General features: G+C 39.2%; 1 protein-coding gene across 2 annotated transcripts in view; it reads right to left on the minus strand.

Moving 5' to 3' along the window:
* ATP10B (ATPase phospholipid transporting 10B (putative)) overlaps positions 1-21,487 on the minus strand; it is a 262,525-nt gene that overhangs the window by 181,475 nt on the left and 59,563 nt on the right. Inside the window, exon 2 of one of the 2 annotated variants that reach the window (XM_078446512.2) lies at positions 17,363-17,423. The exons of the other annotated variant lie outside the window; for it this stretch is intronic. The gene's annotated coding sequence lies outside the window, so the exon portion shown is untranslated. The remainder of the gene's footprint in view (positions 1-17,362; positions 17,424-21,487) is intronic. 2 annotated transcript variants of the gene reach the window in all.

Below are 21,487 nucleotides of genomic sequence, written 5' to 3' on the forward strand. Positions count from 1 at the left end.
TCATGGTGGCGACTTGCTCACCTGTTCCTCTATTCCCACTGCAGTAGAACATAGAAGGCACCAAAAAATTATTTGAAGAATTAAGGAGACAGATAGACCTAAGTTTAATTCTCAGTTCTGCTACTTTTGGTTTTGGGCAAGTTATTTATGTATCTTTTAAGTTCGCACATTTATAAAATGGGGAAAAACAATCTCGTAGGGATAGCTACAAGAATAACCAATTAGTACTTTGTATTTATGATGTAACAGGACGTGGGTTAAGCACTTTCCATGGGCTGACTCATTAGATCCTCATAGCAGCCGTTTTGAGGTATGTGTGGATACTGTTTTTTTGTTTTTGTTGTTGCTTTTTGTAGCAACATAACTGATGTACAGAGAGCTCAAGACTGTGTTCAGGTGACATAGCTACTGAGAGATGGAAATGGGGTTCCAAACCAGTTAGACTGACTGCAGGTCCTATACTCTTCAACACAATTCTCTGTGTCTTATACTGACTGCATGATGCCACAGGAATGCAAATGGAGCTTCTGCTGCTGCTGTTATTATTAAAGATTTCCCCCTGAGATGCTTATGGAAGCGAACAATACAATCAGCCGAGTCATCCATAAGCTTATAAAAATTTGTTCACATGTCAAAAATCTTGCCCAGTCAGAACTCAGAGGCTGAGATTTCAGTATATGTGTGTGTGTGTCTGTCACCTTTGCCAGAATACAGATTGGAAAATTAGAGCAAAAATGTGTTCAGGAGGCATTTCAGTTGGTCATCTGTGAATAATTTCCACATGTAGTTGGCCAGGAAGGCAAGAGGAAGGACCAGATTTCCACATCTGGCAAGTTCTGAGTGATCTGACAAGATCGGGACCAAAGAAAATAAAGGCAGATGCCTGAGTCTGACACCTCCCTCCCCCATATGTGATGACAAATCACAAAGTTGGGGAAAGCTTCAGATGGGTGGTATGTTAGAGATCATCTAGGCTTGCTTTGGAAAGAGGACTAGAGAGGCAGGGTAATTCAGAGCTATAAAAGGGATAATCATAAAGGGTTGCTGATAGAGGGGTCTGCTTGAACACACACCAGAGTGGGCACCTATGGTTTGTGCCTAGCTAGCATGAAATCCCTATTTTCTGGTGACAGTATCTTGATTTGGGGAACTGCCCACACAGTACTAATACACTGACCTGAAAGGTGCAGCTCTTCCACTATACCCATACCATCATGGTAAACCTCGGTTAGCTAGTATGTGTCAGTGTTCTTATACTTGTTTCCTGGGACTGCAGTGGGAGACTAACAAATGGAAGATGGAGCCTTAGTTTCTCTAGTCTTCCAGGGAAATCACATACAAGTTTTCTCTTAGTAGCATTGTGGGGCTTACTCAGATAAGGTATCAAATATTAGAGCAAGGGGAGCACTGTCAGAGAATTATCTGGAAGACACAAAGGCAGTTATATGTCCCTATTATTCAGTTACTCCCCAACCTGGTGAAAAAATAACTACATAATCGTCAGGTGGCCAGAAAAAAACTATTAGACCCAACAGTGAAAGCCAAATGCTTTCCCAAACAATTCTGTAAAAGACATATCTATTGCAGCATTGTTTATAAGAGCAAAATATTGGAATCAACCTAAGTGTCCATATACAGAGGATTGGTTACATAAATTTTTGTGCATTCATACTATAGAATATTATGTGGCCATTAAGAAGGATAAGAAAGTTGGAAGGGTCCAACAGGGCAGAGAAATAGGGGGATCTGAAGTTCCCTCATCTCTCAAACACAGCAGTGTTGAATCCAAAAGACTTTGAACTCCAAGAGTCTGGGCGGCAAAGTGACAGAGATGTCTGCAGGGACCCACTGGGACAATCTGACAGGCCATAGGTCTGTGATTGCGAACTGGGAGAAATAAAATGGGTGGCATAGGCATGGAGGGGAGGGATCCCCTTCTGCAGAGAGACAAAGGGAAGAGAGAGAAAGGGTGAGGAAGCATAGGACTATAAGAGAAAAACCACGGACCAGGATGGAAAAGGATCCAATCTCTAACTGCAGGGTCTCCTCTGGACTGGGGCTGGCTGCCCGGTTCATGCACCTAGGGAGGAGGGGAGCCAGTCCTGGGCTCAGTAACTAGTTCAGAGGCACAGTCCTCAGTGGGAGAAAGCAATCCCCTCCCTGGAGTGCTGTGGAAAGAAGGTATATAAGCTTTCAAAGGACAAAGACTGCCTGTGCCTGCCAGCCAGAGACCATCTATTGGGCGGCACGGAGTGGCTGAAACTGGGGTGTACGGAGTGGGAACTTTAAAGGCATCAGGGTTTAAGTCCCAGCTGAGGGCCAGGAAGGTACGGGAGTTGGCAGAGTGGGACAAACGCTGTGTGTGGCACTGTGAGGCGGTGGGGTGACTCTTCCCTGAACCGGGACTCATGGGTTGGGAGTCTTTAAGACATCAGTGTTTAAATCCCAGCCAAGCACCAGGGAGGCATGGGAGTCAGCAGAGCAGGATACAACACCTCGTTTGCACCCGGGGGGCACAGTGATGATAGCTTGGACAGAGTGGTTTGGGATACCTGGTCTGTGGAGGAGAGACTGGGGTGTCGCCATTTTTCTCCCCACCACCACCAAGGTGGGGCTTCAGGGAACAGACAGTGGGCCCACAGTGGAGGTTGGTCCTGACTACACCAAATCATGCCCCCTCCATGCCTGGTAACTGTGTATCTACAAGAGCGGGAGTGATGCTGACAAACTGTTAGCTCCTACTCCAGACCAGTGCTGTTGCACTGCCTGATTTAATTCTTGGATAATTCTTGTCATATATATATTCTTCCTTCCTTTTCTCCTTACCTCTTCCCTCCTCTAATCAGGTTACTCTGGTTGTTGGTTTGTTTAAGCAGACACAGTTAGTGTATTCTCTTTATACATGTTCTACACCTCCTTCTTTATTTTCCTTTCTCTCTCTCTGGATTAAGCCATATAGTTTCTCTGTCTGGTCAATTTATTTTCTTTCCTTTTTCCCTACCCCTATCATTTCTCTCTTTGTATGGGATAAGGCCTCTTCCATCAGCAATGCCTCCACCTGTTTGCTTATAGTTGGTATTTCTGTTTTGTTTGTTTGTTTTTGTTTTTTGTTTGTTTGTTTTCCTTTCCAGGGCTGCTTCAAGGAACAAATCAAAGCACACCTGGTGGAGGGTCCAAAACATCACTACAAGTAGGGAGATAAAGTAACCAAGGTCACAACAACAGAGAGTAAGTAACACACTCCAAAAAATACCTCCTGAAGGGCCAGGCCCCAGACAGTGTATGACCCCTCTTTAATATAGTAGTGCTCGCAGGTGCAGGACACAACAAGCTTTTAAAATCTGTAAGGGACAGAAAACTAGCCAAAATGATGAGATGGAAGAATTCTCCTCAAAAGAAACTCCAGGAAGAAATGACAGCTAAAGAATTGATCAATATATAAACAATACAACTGAACAAGAATTTAGAATAATAGTCATATAATTAATCACTGGGCTTGAAAAAAGCATAGAAGAGAGCAGAGAATCTACTTCTGCAGAGATCAAGGAAGTGAAAAATAGAATGATTTAAAAAATGCTGTAAATGAGGTACAAAATAAACTAGAGGCAATGGCAGTGAGGATTGAAGAGGCAGAGGGGAGAATAAGTGACAGAAGATAACATTATGGAAAAAGTTCATGCTAAGAAAAAGAGAGACAAAAAATTCTGGACTATAAGGGGAAAATTAGAGAACTAAGTGATTCAATGAAACAGAATAATATCCATATCAGAGGAGTTCCAGAAGAAGAAGAAGAGATAGAAAGGGGCAGAAGGTATACTCAAACAAATCATAGAAGAAAACTTCCCCAATTTGGGGAAGGAAACAGACATTAAAATCCAGGAGGCACAGAGAAATCCCTTCAGATATAACTTGAATCGGTCTTCTGAATGACATATCACAGTGAAAGTGGCAAAATACAAAGATAAAGAGAGAATTCTGAAAACAGCTAGGGATAAATGGGCCTTAACCTACAAGGGTAGACATGTAAGGATAGTAATAGACCTATTTACTAAAACTTAGCAGGCCAGAAAGGAGTAGCAGGAAATTTTCAATGCACTCGATAGGAAAAATATGCAGCCAAGAATCCTTTATCCAGCAAGCCCGTCATTCATAATAGAAGGAGAGATAAAGGTTTCCCCAGACAAACAAAAACTGAAGGAATTCTTCACCACTAAACCAGCCCTACAAGAGATCCTAAAGGGGATTCTGTGAGTGGAATGTTGCAAAAACCACAAAGTACCAGAGACACCACTACAAGCATGAAACCTACAGATAACACAATGACTCTAAATCTAGATATTTCAATAATAACACTGAATGTAAATGGACTAACTGCTCCAATCAAAAGACATAGGGTATCAGAATGGATAAAAAAAATAAGTCCCATCTATTTGATGTCTACAGGAGAACCCATTTAAGACCTGAGGGCACATTCAGATTGAAAGTGAGGGGATGAAGATCCATCTATCATGCTATTGGAAGTCAAAAGAAAGCTGAAGTAGCCATACTTATATCAGACAAACTAGATTTTAAACTAAAGGCTGTAATAAGTGATGAAGAAGGGCATTATAAAATAATTACAGGGTCTATCCATCAAGAAGAGCTAACAATTATAAATGTCTATGCACCAAATTTGGAAGTACCCAAATATATAAAACAATTTATTACAAACATAAGCAATCTTATTGGCAAGAATGTGGTAATTGCAGGAGACTTTAATACTCCACTTACAACAATGGACAGATCATCTAGACAGAAAATCAATAAAGAAACAATGGCCCTGAATAATATACTGTACCAGATGGGCTTGACAGATATATTCAGAACTTTTCATCCTAAAGCAGAATACACATTCTTTTCAGGTGCACATGGAACATGCCCCAAGATAGATCACATACTGGGTCACAAAACAGCCCTCAATAAATATAAAAGAATTGAGATCAAACCATGCACACTTTCAGATCACAATGCTATGAAACTTGAAATCAACCACAGGAAAAAGTTTGGAAAACCTCCAAAGGCATGGAGGCTAAAGAACATCCTACTGAAGAATGAATGGGTCAACCAGTGAATTAAAGAAGAAATTAAAAAATATATGGAAACAAATGAAAATGAAAACACAACAGTCCAAACGCTTTGGGATGCAGCAAAGGCAGTCCTAAGAGGAAAATACATTGCAATCCAGGCCTATCACAAGAAACAAGAAAAATCCCAAACACAAAATCTAACATAACACCTAAAGGAAGTAGAAGCAGAACAACAAAAAAATTCCAAGGCCAGCAGAAGAAGAGAAATAATAAAGATCAGAGCAGAAATAAGCAATATAGAATAATAATAATAATAATAATAATAATAATAATAATAAAAAAGAACAGATCAATGAAAGTAAAGAATTTTTTTTTGAAAACATAAACAAAATTGATAAACCCCTAGACAGACTTCTCAAAAAGAATAGAGAGAGGACCCAAATAAGTAAAATCATGAATGAAAGAGGACAGATCACAACCAACATCACAGAAATACAATCATCAGAGAATACTATGAAAAATTATATGCCAACAAACTGGACAACCTGGAAGAAATGGCCAAATTCCTAAGCACCCACACACTACTAAAACTCAAGTGGGAAGAAATAGAAAATGTCAACAGACCCATAACCAGAGAAGAAATTGAATCAGTTACAAAAATCTCCCAACAAAAGAGTCCTGAGCCAGATGGCTTCCCAGGGGAATTCTACCAGACATTTAAAGCAGAGATAATACCTATCCTTCTCAAGCATTCCAAAAAATAGAAGCAGAAGGAAAACTTCTGGACTTGTTCTATGAAGCCAAAATTACCTTGATTCCAAAACCAGACAGAGGCCCCACAAAAAAAGGAGAATTTTAGGCCAATATCCCTGATGAACATGAATGCAAAAATTCTCAACAAGATACTAGCAAATCGAATTCAACAGCATATAAATAGAATTATTCAGCATGATCAAGTGGGATTCATTCCTGGGATGCAGGGATGGTTCAATATTTGCAAATCAATGTGATACATCACATTAATAAAAGAAAAGATAAGAACCATACGATTCTGTAAAAAGATGCAGAAAAAGCATTTGACAAAACACAGCATCCTTTCTTAATAAAAACCCTCAGGAAAGTTGGGATAGAAGGAACATACTTAAACATCATATAAGCCATATATGAAAAGTCCACAGCTAATATCATCCTCAATGGGGAAAAACTGAGAGCTTTCCCCTGAGATCAGGAACACAACAGAGATTTTCACTTTCACCACTGTTGTTTAACACAGTGTTGAAAGTTTTAGAATCAGCAATCAGACAACAAAATGAAATAAAAGGCATCAAAATTAGCAAAGAAGAAGTCAAACTTTCACTTTTCACAGATGACATGATACTCTACATGGAAAGCCTGAAAGACCCCACCAAAAAGCTGCAGAAACTGATAGATGAATTCAGCAAAGTCACAGGATACAAAATCAATGTACAAAAATCAGTTGCATTTTTACACACCAATAATGAGCAACAGAAAGAGAAATCAAGAAACTGATCCCATTTACAATTGCACCAAGAACCATAAAATACCTAGGAATAAACCTAACCAAAGATGTAAAAGATCTGTAGGCTGAAAACTATAGGAAACTTATGAAGGAAATTGAAGAAGACACAAAGAAATGGAAAAACATTCCATGGTCATGGATTGGAAGAATAAATATTGTGAAAATGTCAATACTACCCAAAGAAATCTACACATTCAATGCAACCCCAATCAAAATTGCACTGGCATCCTTCCAAAAACTAGAAAAAACAATCCTAAAATTTGTATGGAACCACAAATGACCCCGAATAGTCAAACTAATATTGAAGAAGAAAACCAAAGTGGGGAGCACCACAATCCCAGACTTTAGCCTCTACTACAAAGCTGTAATCATCAAGACAGTATGGTATTGACACAAGAACAGACACATAGACCAATGGAACAGAATACAGAACCCAGAATTAGACCCATAAATGTATGGCCAACTAATCTTTGACAAAGCAGGAAAGCATATCTAATGGAAAAAACAGTCTCGTTCACAAATGGTGCTAGGAGAACTGGACAGCAACATGCAGACGAATGAAACTAGACCACTTTCTCACACCATTCACAAAAACAAACTCAAAACGGATAAAGGACCTGAATATGAGACAGGAAACCATCAAAACCCTAGAAAAGAAAGCAGGAAAAAACCTCTATGACTTCAGGTGTAGCAATTTCTTACTCAACACATCTCCAAAGGCAAGGGAATTAAAAGCAAAAATGAGCTATTGGGGCCTCATCAAAATAAAAAGCTTCTGCACTGCAAAGGAAACAATCAACAAAACTAAAAGGCAACCAACAGAATGGGAAAAGATATTTGCAAATGACATATCCAACAAAGGGCTAGTATCCAAAATCTATAAAGAACTCACCAAATTCTACACCTGAAAAACAAATAATCCAGTGAAGAAATGGGCAGAAGACATTCATATACACTTCTCTAAAGAAGACATCCAGATGGCCCACAGGAACATGAAAAGATGCCCAACGTCACTCCTTATCAGGGAAATACAGATCAAAACCACACTGAGATATCACCTCATGCCAGTCAGAGTGGCTAAAATGAACAAATCAGGAGACTATAGATGCTGGAGACGATGTGGAAAAATGGGAACCCTCTTGCACTGTTGGTGGGAATGCAAACTGGTGCAGCCACTCTGGAAAACAGTGTGGAGGTTCCTCAAAAAATTAAAAATAGAACTACCCTACAATCCATCAATTGCACCACTAGGAATTTATCCAAAGGATACAGGAGTGCTGATGCATAGGGGCACATGTACCCCAGTGTTTACTGTAACACTTTCAACAATAGCCAAAATATGGAAAGAGCCTAAATGTCCATCAACTGATGAATGGATAAAGAAGATATGGCTTATATATACAATGGAATACTACTTGACAATGAGAAAGAATGAAATCATGCCATTTGCAGCAAGGTGGATGGAACTGGAAGGTATTATGCTAAATGAAATAAGTCAGTCAGAGAAGGACAGATATCATATGTTTTCACTCATATGTGGAATTTGAGAAACTTAACAGAAGACCATGGGGGAAGCAAAGGGAAAAAAATTAGCTACAAACTGAGTGGGAGGGAGGCCAACCACAAGAGACTCTTAAATACAGAGAACAAATTGAGTGTGGATGGGGGCGGGGGTGGAGTTAGGAGAAAATGGGTGATGGGCATTGAAGAGGGCACTTGTTGGGATGAGCACTGGGTGTTATATGTAAGCAATTAACCACAGGAATCTACCCCAAAAACCAAGAGCACATTTTACACAGTGTATATTAGCCAATTTGACCATGAATTATATTTAAAAAAAAAAAAAAACGAAGGATAAGAAAATGTTCTGTGTACTAATGTAACACCATCTACAAGAAAAAATAATTGAAAAAACATTAAGGCACAAAACATTTGGGATACAAAAAAAAAAGTGTGGGCATCCACACGTATATGTGAATGGACACAGACTCTCACTGGAAGGATACACACACACAAAATGGTTATATTAGGGGAAGAGAGCAGAGAGGTTGAGGACAGGCTATGGGGAAAGCTTAATTATCACTGAATAGTCATAATGCATTAAACATGTTTTTCATGTGAATGAATTACCTGTTTAAAATAAACATGTAATTTTTAGACAATAATAAATTGTTCCTTATAAAGCAGAGAGCCTCAGTTGGAAACTACATCTGCACTTTTCCCCACCTCTCATGTCTGATCAGGAAGAAGATTTAAAAGCATTTTTTTTTTCTTCCATAGTGAAGCCCCACAGCTCTGAGCTGGGAGAAGTCTGCTCCAATCCTGCAATATTCTTTCTTAAGTGACTTGATGAAACTAAGTAAGAAGAAGGAATTGGTAAAACTCCTACTCATTCAACATTTCTCCTAACATTTATCATGGGGTGAGGAAGAGAATGACAGCCAGTTTCTTCCTTTTTTAAGTGGTTAGAAAGGAGAAGCTTCTCACTGTATCTCCAACCAGCCCATGGACTGTCCACTAGGGAGTCATGGATCATAGGATGCCACAGTTGAAAAGGTGTTAGCTTGGTAGTTTCCAGTGTGGGGGTGACTCCAGGGGAGGGCAAGACAATCCATGGTGGTATGGATAGAAGAACTTCTATTCACAATCACTATTAAAAGTAAGCTTAACTCATATTTAATTATAGATTAAGATGTCCTTTATAAATACATATACACATAGTAAGGGTATATTCTGAGTTTTTGCTAACTCAGGGGTTCATTGTCAAAACATTTTGAGGACCACTCTGTAGAGTAATTCTAGAGATGGCAAAAGGCTTAGTAACCATTACATCAGCTTTAAATTCAAAATCCAAGCTCTCTCCCTTATCAGCTAGATCATCTTGAATAAATGAATGCCTCTCTATGCCTGCTTCCTCATTTGTAAAAATGGGATAATAACAGTACATATCTTAAGAGGTCATGGTGGAGATTAGGGGCGCCTGGGTGGCTCAGTCAGTTAAGCGTCCGACTTCAGCTCAGGTCACGATCTCGCGGTCCGTGAGTTCGAGCCCCGCGTCGGGCTCTGGGCTGGTGGCTCAGAGCCTGGAGCCTGTTTCCGATTCTGTGTCTCCCTCTCTTTCTGCCCCTCCCCTGTTCATGCTCTGTCTCTCTCTGTCCCAAAAATAAATAAACGTTAAAAAAAAAATTAAAAAAAAAAAAAAAGAGGTCATGGTGGAGATTAAATGGGATAATGCATTTATGGCAGGCTGCTTGTAAAAGGGCTCCCAGTGATTCCCACTTCCTAGTATTCACACCCTTCCCTTGAGTGGACACAGTGGCTTGTATCTAATGAGTACAACAGGCAAAGGTGATGGCATAGTATTTCTCTAACTAGGTTGAAAAATACTGTGACTTCACTGAACATTCTCTCTCACTCTTGCATCGTTGCCCTATGGTGAGGCCAAGAGCCTTCAAGGAATTCAATGCTACCAATAACCACATAAGTGATCTTGAATCTTTCCCCAACTTAGCCTTTGAATGAGACTGTAGCCTCTGCTGATACCTTGATTGTATCCTCATAGGAAACCCTGAGACAGAGAACCCAGGAAAGCAGCTCAAAGAGTCCTGATGCTCAGAAACTATACGATAATAAATGTTATTCTCTTAAGCTACCAAAGTTTGGGGTAATTTGTTACTTAGCAATAGATAACTAAGACAGCATACAAGAAGCTTGACAATGAATGGCGGGTAAAGATTTAGTAAATGTTAGTATGAAACATTATATGGCTGATGTATGGCTATGTTCATACCCAGAGCAGATATCACTGATTGATCCCGTTTTTTTCTCCCCTGGTTAACCCAGATGCAGCCTCAGAATCCTTTTTAATACAGAACTCCAGGAAGCTCTCAATTGCTCATATGAAACTTACTTGCCAACTCTGATCCAGTCAATACTTCTTATCTCTTCAAGTTTCTCACGTGTAATTTTCCTTTAATGGGAGACCAAGAATTTCTTTCATCTTGAGAGATAGGACTACAAATTGTTAGAACAAATCTGTGAAAATAATAAACGGCTAGCATTGTGTGTTATTCCAAGAATAGATTTTGCTTGAAGTAAGATTTAGAGTCTGAGAGTCCTGGAAACCATAAGAGATAAGTTCATAAGGAGAGTCTGAGAGCACCAAAGATCACTTTTTTTTTTACCCCTCATTAAAAAAAAATGTTTTTTCATTTTTGAGAAAGAGAGAGAGAGAGAAAGAGAGCGAGCGTGCAGGAGAGGGTCAGAGAGAGAGAGAGAGGGAGACGCAGAATCTGAAGCGGGCTCCCGGCTCTGAGCTATCAGCACAGAGCCTGATGCGGGCTGAAACTCATGAACAATGAGATCAGACCTGAGCTGAAGTCGGATGCTTAACGACTGAGCCACCCAGGCGTCCCTCTTACCCCTCATTTTTAGCCATGATTTGGTCTTTTTGTAGGACTATTATTTAGAACAAATGAGAGAATGGGGAGTAAATTGCTTTGAAAAAATGAAATGTTCTCAGGACTAAGTAGTTTTTTTTTTTTAATAGAGAAAATATCCTTTAAATTAGTATGAAAGATTTTTCTTGCCTAACATAATGGTGTGAGTTATTGAAGTAATGCACTTTTAGTTATTCCATACTTTACACATGCTTCATTTTGTTGCCTAAAACAGGGAGATATTTTGGAAACAGAGAGATATCAGGGAGAACGGACCCAAGAGACTGTCCTTTAGATCTGTAAGGTGCATACCAAATACCCAAGTGTCTTGAGAAATGTATAATATGACATTACATCTGAGATAAGGTTTGGGATTCTGGATTTTTAAGAAGCTAGTAGGGGATGCTTATGCTGTTGGTCTCCAGACTTCACTTTGAAAAGCCAAAGAGCAATCTCTCTTTTTCTTCAAGGATAGTTGAAGTACTTTGAGGGTTAATACTACTCTCAAGTCCAGGAATCTATGGAGTTGTCAGTTGGCTGATGGGTTTAGGGTGTCTCTGTTTAGCTTGCTCTTTGGCTGGGCACAGAAGAGCAGACAAATGTTAAGTGAGTTAGGAAGCATGAAAACTACCTCACTGCTCTGGGAAGGATGACAAGACTTCAAGAAGCTTAGATAAAACCCTGAATGATGTGACAGGAAACACTTTTGGAAAGAGAAAAGTATCATTTATGGAAAGAAAAAAATCTCTTTCCAGTGTGTTTTTGGGGCAAGTCAAACTGGCACATTATAGAATATTGCAATGGCTAGAATTTAATATAAATTCACATCTCTAAGTCCATTTCTCCCTTGATTTTCATAATCTCACAGAAACTCACCTTGTTTAGAAAGGGAAGTAAGAGGTAAAAATAAATCAAATGCTGGTCATGAAAATAGGTTGACCCTACTAAGGTCAGTGGTTGAGTGATTTACATTAAAGATAAATCTTGACTGATAGGGATGACTCATGTGTAACAACTTGTTTTATACACTATTTCCTGAGACAGAATCATCTTTTGCCCTAATATAGTTGATGCATCTGCAGTTGTATGGCTTTCCATTTCCACTGTTATGGGATAGAGAGTATAATAGACAAAAGTCATATTGGGCATTGGGTAGAAGATTGGGAAGAGAATAGAGTCCCTAGCATTTCACTCTTTAGGAGCTTCCTTCCAAATCCCTTCCATCATGAAACATTTTCTATGTAATTAACTTACTCTTTAACCCCCCTCCCCCAAACACATCCACACACAATAAATGTCAGGCATTCAGCACATATTAGTGAACAACAAAAGAAAATCAGACCCAGCTTCTACCCATGGGGACTTTACAGTCTAGACAAAAGATTGATACATACTACTCAAGTAAACATAAAAATAAGTATGATTGCCTGTAACAGTACTTCCCTTATTGTTTCATTACAGCAAAAGATAAAAATGTGGCATTAAAAACGTTCATAGGTCATGCATTTTTGTCCCCATTTTATTCCCCCTGTCATTTCACCTCTCCCTTCTGTAGGAGCTCAAGGCTTTACTGGCATACCCAGAACCCCCCAGAGGGCCCGTGATCTGATAGCCCATATCCAGGGCCAAGATTCTAGCCCTTTATGACTCTCCCTTTAACATAGCTGGTTAAGCTTTCACTAACTCAGCAATCATCCTTCTAGGAACTTGACTAAAAAGATAACCATATATGTGGAGAAAGATCCCTGTGCATAAAAATATTTGGTGTAATTTAAAATAGTAACACTAGAAACTAGCAATGACTAATATACTTGGATAGGGAATTGAGTAAATAAATTGCCATTCGTTCCGGAGACATAATACTAATTAATGGTAAAAAAAAAAATTATGTGTATACAAATACACATATACTGCAATGTAAAGATGTCTGTAATATATTGTAAGTTTAAAAAACAGGTTATAGAAGGGCTTTTATTAAAAGGAATTCACTTAAGGGGTGCCTGGGTGGCTCAGTCGGTTAAATGTCTGAGTCTGGCTCAGGTCTTGAGCTCGCAGTCTATGAGTTTGAGCTCTGCATCAGGCTCTGTTCTGACAGTTTGGAACCTGGAGCCTGCTTTGGATTCTGTCTCTGTCTCTCTCTCTGCCCTTCCCCTGCTTGCTGTCTCTGTCTCTCTCAAAAATAAATAAACATTAAGAAAAAAATTTAAAAGGAATTCACTTATGTAACACTGTACATATGTGTGTTGTGTTTACACATAATCTTTGATATATAGATACATATACATATATTTATACATGCATACCTCATTTTACTACTTTCATTTTATTGTGTTTTGCTAATATTGTGGTTTTTACAAATTAAACTTTTGTGACAACCCTGGGTTTCTGAGCAAGTCTACTGGTGCCATTTTCCCAAGAGCATTTGCGTACTTCATGTACATATGTGTCACATTTTGGTAATTCAAGCAGTATTTCACACTTTTTCATTGTTATATTTGTTATGGCGATCTGTGAACAGTAATCTTTGATGTTACTATTGTGTCCCAAACCATACTCCAATAAAATGTTGAACAATCAATAAATGTTGTGTGTATTTTGACTCGTCCACTGACTGTTCCTTCATCTCTCTCCCTGTCCGCAGGCCTCCCTGTTCCCTGAGATACAACAGTATTGAAATTAGGTCAGTTGATAACCCCACAGTGGCATCTTAGTTTTCAAGTGAAAGGAAGAGTCATGTCTTTCACTTTAAGTCAGAAGCTAAAACTGAGTAAGCTCAGTGAAGGAGGCATGTGAAAAGCCAAGACAGGTTGAAGGTTAGGCCTTTTGTACCAGTTAGTCAAATTGCAAATACAAAGAAAAAGTTCTTGAAAGAAATTAAACACATGTGAACACATGAATGATAAGAAAGTACAAGAGCTTTATTGCTGATATGGAGAAAATTTTAGTGGTCTGGACAGAAGATCAAGCCAGCCACAAAATTCCATTATGTCAAAGTTTAATCCAGAGTAAAGCCCTAACTCTCTTCATTTCCAAGAAGGTTAAGAGAGGTGAGGAAGCTGCAGAAGTTTGAAGCTGGTAGAGGTTCATTCATGAAGTTTAAGGAAAGAAGCCATCTCCATGAGATAAAAGTCAAGGTGAAACAGCAAGTGCTGATGTAGAAGCTGCAGCAGGTTATCTAGATGATCTAAGGTAATTAATACAGATGGCTGCACTAAAAAACAAAAGAGATTTTCAATGTACACAAAACAGCCCTTTGTTAGAAGAAGATTCTATTTCTAACTTTCATAGTTAGAGAGGAGAAGTCAATGCCTGGCTTTAAAGCTTAGAAGGACAGGGTGATTCTTTTGTTTAAAGACTAGTGCAGCTGGTAACTTTAAGTCGAAGCCAATGCTCGTTTACCATTCTGAAAATCCTAGGCTCCGTAAGAATTATGCACTATCTACTTTGCTTGTGCTGTATAAATAGAACAAGAACAAGAACAAAAAGCCTGAATGACAGCTAATCTGTTTACGACATGCTTTGCTGAATATTTTAAACCTACTGTTACAACCTATTGCTCAGAAAAAAAATATTCTTTTCAAAATATTATTGCTCATTGACAATGAATACATTTAAGAGCTCTGGTGGAGATGTATGAGATTTATGCTATTTGCATGCCTGCTAACACAACATCCATTCTATAGCCCAAGTAATTTTTACTTTCAAATCTTATTATTTAAGAAATACATTTTATAAGCCTATAGCTGTCATTGATAGTGAGTCCTCTGATAACCTAGGCAAAGTAAATTGAAAACCTCTGGCATGGATTCACCATTCTAGACACCATTAAAAATATGACTCATGGGAAGAGGTCAAAATATCAACTTGAATAGGAGTTTGAAAGAAGTTGATTCCAACCCTCATGGCTGACTTTGAGGGGTTCAAGACTTCAGTGGAGAAATTAACTGCAGATGTGGTAGAAACAACAAGAGAACTAGAATTAGAAGTGGAGCCTGAAGATGTGACTGAATTGCTGCAATCTCATGATAAAATGTGAATGGATGAGTAGTTGCTTTTTATGGATAAGCAAAGAAAGTGGTTTCTTAAGATGGAATCTATTCCTGGTGAAGATGTGGTGAAGATTGTTGAAATGACAACAAATGATTAAAATATTTACATAAACTTCATTGATAAAGCAGCAGCAGGGTTTAAGAGGACTGGTTTCAAATTTGAAAAAAGTTCTACTGTGGGTAAAATGCTATCAAAGAGAAACACATGCTACAGAGAAACTGTGAAAAGAAGAGTCAATTGAAGAGGCAAACTTTATTGTTATCTTATTTTCAGAAATTGCCACAGCCACCCAACTTTCAGCAACCACCACCCTGATCAGTCAGCAGACACCAACATCAAGGGAAGACCTTCCACAAGCAAAAAGATTACAACTCTTTGAAAGCTCAGTGATGGCTAGCACTTTTTAGCAATAAAGTATTTTAAATTAAGGTGTGTACATTGTTTTTTTTTAGACATAGTGCTATTTCACATGTAAACAGACGATAGTGTAGTGTAAACATAACTTTTATATGCACTGGGAAACCAAGTCATTTGACTTGTTTTATTGTGGTATTTGCTTTATTGTGGTGGTCTGGAACTAAACCCCCAGTACCTCTGAGTTATGCTTGTATACATGGTTTGTAATTTATCTCCAGGAGCACTTCTCTGGATGCACATCTGTATCTTGTGTCTCAGTCATCACTGGGGCTAACTAATGAACTCAAATGAGGAGCCTAAAACAGTATAACTTGGCCAGATAGCATATTTTTACTATAGCTGAGACCTTCAAAGCCCAAGTCAGGGATTTTTGTGGATATTTTAGGTAGATTGCTAATAGATTTGGGGGCAAGAAGATCTTTTTGCATCTCCTCAATCACTTCATATAAAGTTCAAATATAAGAACACACATAGCTCACAGGTGACTAAAAGCAGAATGGAGACATCTGAAGAAATATTACCTTCTTTTGGCTGAACAAAACAAGAGCTACACCTGAATGATGTTAGTCAACACACAGAATAGTGAATGTGGGAGTTATTTTAATAGAATTATCTCTTATTGATAATTTTCAGACATAAAGTCAAATTCTTTAACAAATTTTTGGTTTTAGCTTTCCCTGTTAATTTCTTTTTATACAGGTGGAAGATTTTATTAAGCCTCAGTATCTACAGAGTTGTTCATGTCTTTGTGAATATCCCAGACAAATTAAAAAGTCAAATTAGCAATGCATATTTAATACTACTTTGTAGTTTTTTTTTTTTTTAAGTTGGCAGCAATGCTTAGTTTTTGAGGAGGAGTTTATAATTATGCAAATTGGAGACAGTCTGCATATGGTATAATAATGGCTTTGGGTTTTATATCCAGAGTCAAAAGTATTTCTAATATTTCTTCAATTAATCAGTGACTTTGGGCGAGGTTAGCCAAGGCTGGGTGCCTGCTTTTACTCCAGTAGTGAAGTATATGACACTTTGGAACTTAGGTACCTATGCAAACTTTCATCTTGCAGGAAATATCACTAAGATTTGCCTAGTATTGCCTTATAGCAGATAGCATTGATTGTTTTTACAATAACTATTCGTCCTTCATTTATCCTTTTAAACAAGACATTAATTATGTTCAGATATTCTCTCTTCTATGTGACCGTGTACTTCAGGGGATATAGGTCCTATCCCTAGCCCCAGGAAGGGACGCATGATTTGGTTTAATCCAATCAAACTGGTCCCATTTGCTTTGCAAGGTATTGATTCAAGCAGGGTATTTTTTCATTGGCTTCTGGCCAGTGAACATGAGTAAAAGCCTATTGAGGGATTTCTGGAAAGGCTGATAAAAAGAAATAAATGAAAGAGACAGCCCACTGAAGAGTTTAAAATCCAAATTATGATGACACTTTTGAGCTACTCAATTAACCAACTATGGACCTATCCTACTTTAGGACTTCTTGTTCTGAGTGCTAATAACATTTTTCTTTGCTTTACTTTTTATTATTCAAGCCATCTTGAGTCTGTATTTTCTGTTATTTGCAGCCATGAACACACCTTGAATGGTCTGCAAGTTGACAGTTCCTATATTGCTCTGTGGTGTGTGTGTGTGTGTGTGTGTGTGTGTGTGTGTGTGTGTGTGTGTGATGAGGGGAAAGAAATGTAAGCCATATACCTGGCATTCGATTTAACAATGAAGCCAGTTTGTTTAAATGAATTGGAGGAAGGAATGGTAGTTTAATAAAGCTCATTTTGGTACCAGAGAGAAGTCCATATTCTATAACTAATAAACAACAGGAAAAACTACTCACTATTCACACTGTTGTCATTGAAACAACTGTCACCGGTTCCAATCCTTTTATCAAGGCAAGGCTGCAAGAAACAGAGAGAAAATATATACAAAATATACAATCTCATTTTGACATCAGGCACTAATCAAGTATTTTGTCTTCTTCTCTCCAGGTGCATGGTTTCAGCTTTAAACAAACTCCACAGATCTGGATACTTTCCCAGGAAGTTGTTTCAATAAGAACAGTTTATTCCTATCAGGGAATCAAGTCTACCACTGTATCTGCTATGGTCTGGAATGTACATCATGTTCCCAGAGACTCCAGCTAAATGCCTAATTGTTTCATGAAATGTGTACTGGTCCAGCCACTCAGTGCATTTCATCTCCTTTGCCACATCAACTGGTTCAGAAATGAGCATAGGACCTGCAGCAGGCCAATGAAAGTCAGTCCCGAAACTCAAGTGGACAATGTAGGGGAGGAGAAGATCTCTTTTGACTGTACTTAGAAAGGTAAGGAAGCACCTGGAGCTGCTGGCTCCAATGAGAAAAATGAAGTCTGCAGTTCTGAGTGATGGATACCAAGCCCTGACATTGTGTGGGCAACTGGATCCAGCTATGATTTAGATGCTTGAACTTTCGAGTTGTGTGAACTAATACATGCATGCTTTTGATTAAGCTCACTGGGTTTTCTGTTTCTCCTAATCAAAAATCTTCACTAATACAGGAAGGTAGGTCAGAAATACCTCATTCTCACTTTACAAAGTATGAAATGGAAGCTTGGAAAAATGTTAAGTTGGGGAGGTCCACGACCTCTAAAATTCAAGGGCTCCTTTCCACTTATTCAGTGAGTCATTACAGTAAAATGGGAAGAATTTACACATTCAATGCTACCTTTAATGATTTTAACATTTCTGCTTTTGAGAAAATGGATGAATCTCCCACAGGGCTACCAAGGGAGATAATCTATTTTAACTTAGCAAAGTAAAGATGGTTATACACATACAGTATAAAAGGCTATGGTAGGTGTTTTGGATTTGTGCAGATCTTCTCCCCCAAGGATCTGTCCAGGCTGCTCTGGACAGGCTCTGATGGCTCTGATTGAAGCCCACTCTCCCCAGGGGGCTGCTGCACTGAGTCTATGGACCATCTCTCTTTCCTCAGTCATCCTCATGCCAGCCTTATCTACTGGTCTGTAGCTGGACTGGTTTCAAACTCTCCACTCAGCAGACTGACCTGTGCAGTGCCCTGTCCATCTGCACTGAGTCACTTGGCAGAGATCACAAAGAGGAAGCCCACAACCCAATCCCACTCCTCCATGTGTTTTGTTTGATTCACATTTTTTTTTTGATCTACATTTAAACATTGAAAAAGCTTACAAAAAAAAGGTTTCAAGCTTCACTTGAAAAAAATCAGGGGCACCTGGGTGACTTAGACGGTTAAGCGTCTGATTTTGACTCAGGTCATGATCTCACGGTTCAGGGGTTCGAGGCCTGCATTGGACTGGAGGCTGACAGCTCAGAGCCTGGAGCTGCTTAGGATTCTGTGTCTCCCTCTCTGTCTGTGCCTCCCCTGCTCATGCTCGGTCTTTCTCTCACACTCTCTCTCTTTCAAAAATAAACATTAAAAATTTTTTTTTAAAAAATCAAAAAGACTGTCAACTGTGTGCATTGCCACAGGGTGACACGGGCCAAATCTGAGTGGTATCTGAGTCCTTTAGATGTATTTCCTTCCTTCACTCTATTCCCCATCTGGTCTCCTTTTCTCATTTCTGCCAACAACCTGGCTACAGTAAACATAGACATTTTCAACCCTTGTCCTAACTTTCCTTTGACCTATTTGGGGCTAACCCAACTGAGATGCCACCTTGCCCTCCAGTGGCCATGTCTGGAAGTATCCTGTTTCCAGCCAGGTTCCCACCTCAGGCTCCAGTCTTTCCAGAAATAAAATCACATTATGTGCGATTTCATTTTATTATATCCTTATTCTTGATGCATCCTCCAAATCCTCTGTAAAAATAGGACTTATTTATTTGAATCAGAAAGTCAAATTTTCTAAAAGCTCGTTTGAAAATAAAGCTGCCCTGTGTCCTGCAGGAGAGAGGGACTTGAGGGAGGCTGTATGGCATAATCAGCTAGGCACAAGATGAGAAGTCAGAAGACTTTGTGACTTGGTGAACTTTCATAAATGATTTCCCTCTCCCTACCTCAGTTTTTCCATCTATCAAGAGAAGAAGTTGAGCTAGATTAGAAGTTGTAAACTGGTGGCCTACAAGATGTATCCAGCCAATAGATAGTACTTTTTTCCATTGCAATAGCTACAAAGGATATTTTGAATAAGAATCCAGACTTGGAAAAGAATACGGACTTGTCAGATCTAGTGACCCTTGACAGTGAGCCAACATTCCCACATGACACTGGCGGTTGGATGGGTTCATCCCAGTCTTCACCCACTTCCTAGTGGACACATCCGCATATCCTGACCAGTTGCTTCAGTCATTTACATCCCTGCCTGCCCTTGTAGGCATTTGTTCTTGCCACCCTTGGATAACATGACCTCTGAGAACACATTGTCAGTCCCAATTCTGTGAATTGAGACCAGTGATCTGAGAGTTGGAGACCATGTGGAGAAGAGAAAAATGTGAACAAAAAGACCTCACTGTGCCATTTCAGTAAACCTCAATGAATCACTCTTCCTCCTCCTCTCCACTTGGCCCAGAGTTGAAACAGCAAGACGCCTAGGCTTTTGTGAAGGTCCCACTACATGGTTAAACCTGAAAAGGCAACAGCTTGGTTTTGAAAGTAGCAAGAAATATTCTTCCGTTGGGGTTGCTAGCTGATTCTCTAAGTAATTTGCAATTCAAGTGTCTCTTTGTTTTGTATGAAAATTTGCTGCTATTTGGAAAGTGGGGAAGAGCTAAATTGCATCCTGCTGGTTTTACTTTGACTGTATCAAAAAAGAAACTGTTAATCTGGTTCCATAATTAACTTTCCTGTTCTAAAAAGGCCCTGGGAGAGAGTCCAGAGAGTGGCTGTCAACTCCCTGCCTCTCTCCTCAATAACTCCTTTCAACAGGATGCCCTGAAAAGGAGGATGGATCCAGGTGGACATTGGTCTTGATTTTCTCTTTCTTGGATTTTTCTTCCCCTTTCTTCCCAATCCAACCAACATTTATTGAGCCCTTACTGTGGGTCAGGCGCTATGTGACCAGAGTGGTTATGAAAATAAATAAATTGCTGTGGAGCTGCCAGAGAACATAAGTTTCCATCCATCCATCCATCCATCCATCCATCCATCCATCCATCTGTTCAAAATGTGTTAGTTTCCTTTTTTATATGCTAGACACTGTGCTAGGCATTGGTATGTGACAAATGCAACAGTGACTTAATCAGCATCCAAGAGTTCTAAAATGAAGAGATGACTTCTGATTGAGGCCATAATAGGTGGCTTCATGGAGAAGATATTGGTTTTGATCCCTGTGATATCTGCATATGTACATGTGTGTGCACATATACTCACATGTGTGCATAAAATGCTAAAGGGACAGGGTAACTGACACGAGCAATGGCAGATAGGAGCCTGGAAATAAAGTTTGACAATCAAGGGGAGACCACTTTGGCATTACCAGAGGGTTTGGACTAACATTAAGAGAAAATGCCCATTGACTGTCAGGAACTTTACTAAGCACTATTTATCTATTATCTCAATGAAACCTCACAATGCCAAGTAGTAATTATTGGTTATATGCTACAGACAGGAGACAGACTTAGGTAACACACTGGTAGGATAAATGGCAGAGGTGGGACCTGGATCCACATGTGACTTTAGACCATAAGCTTTTAAGCATAGGCCACATTGACTACTGGGAAAAAAAGATTGAAGAGGGACTTGGATGTCTACCAATTAATCAATAATGCATTCATTCATTTATTCATGTAATATGTATTTGTTACTACCTATGAAAAGCAGGACTCTGAGAGCTGGGGAGTAAAGAAAAAAGGACAGATGAGGTCCTTGTCCATTTGGAGCTTACATTCCATTGACCTCACAATGAAGTGCCTCTTTCCTCCAAGTGCATCAGGGACAAAGTACAAAAATCAAACCATAATGTTTTTAAAAACATTTTTTTAATGTTTATTTTGAGAGAGAGA

This window comes from Panthera onca, chromosome A1 (assembly GCF_046562875.1).
Source record: "Panthera onca isolate mPanOnc1 chromosome A1, mPanOnc1 haplotype 2, whole genome shotgun sequence".
NCBI classification, from domain to species: domain Eukaryota; kingdom Metazoa; phylum Chordata; class Mammalia; order Carnivora; family Felidae; genus Panthera; species Panthera onca.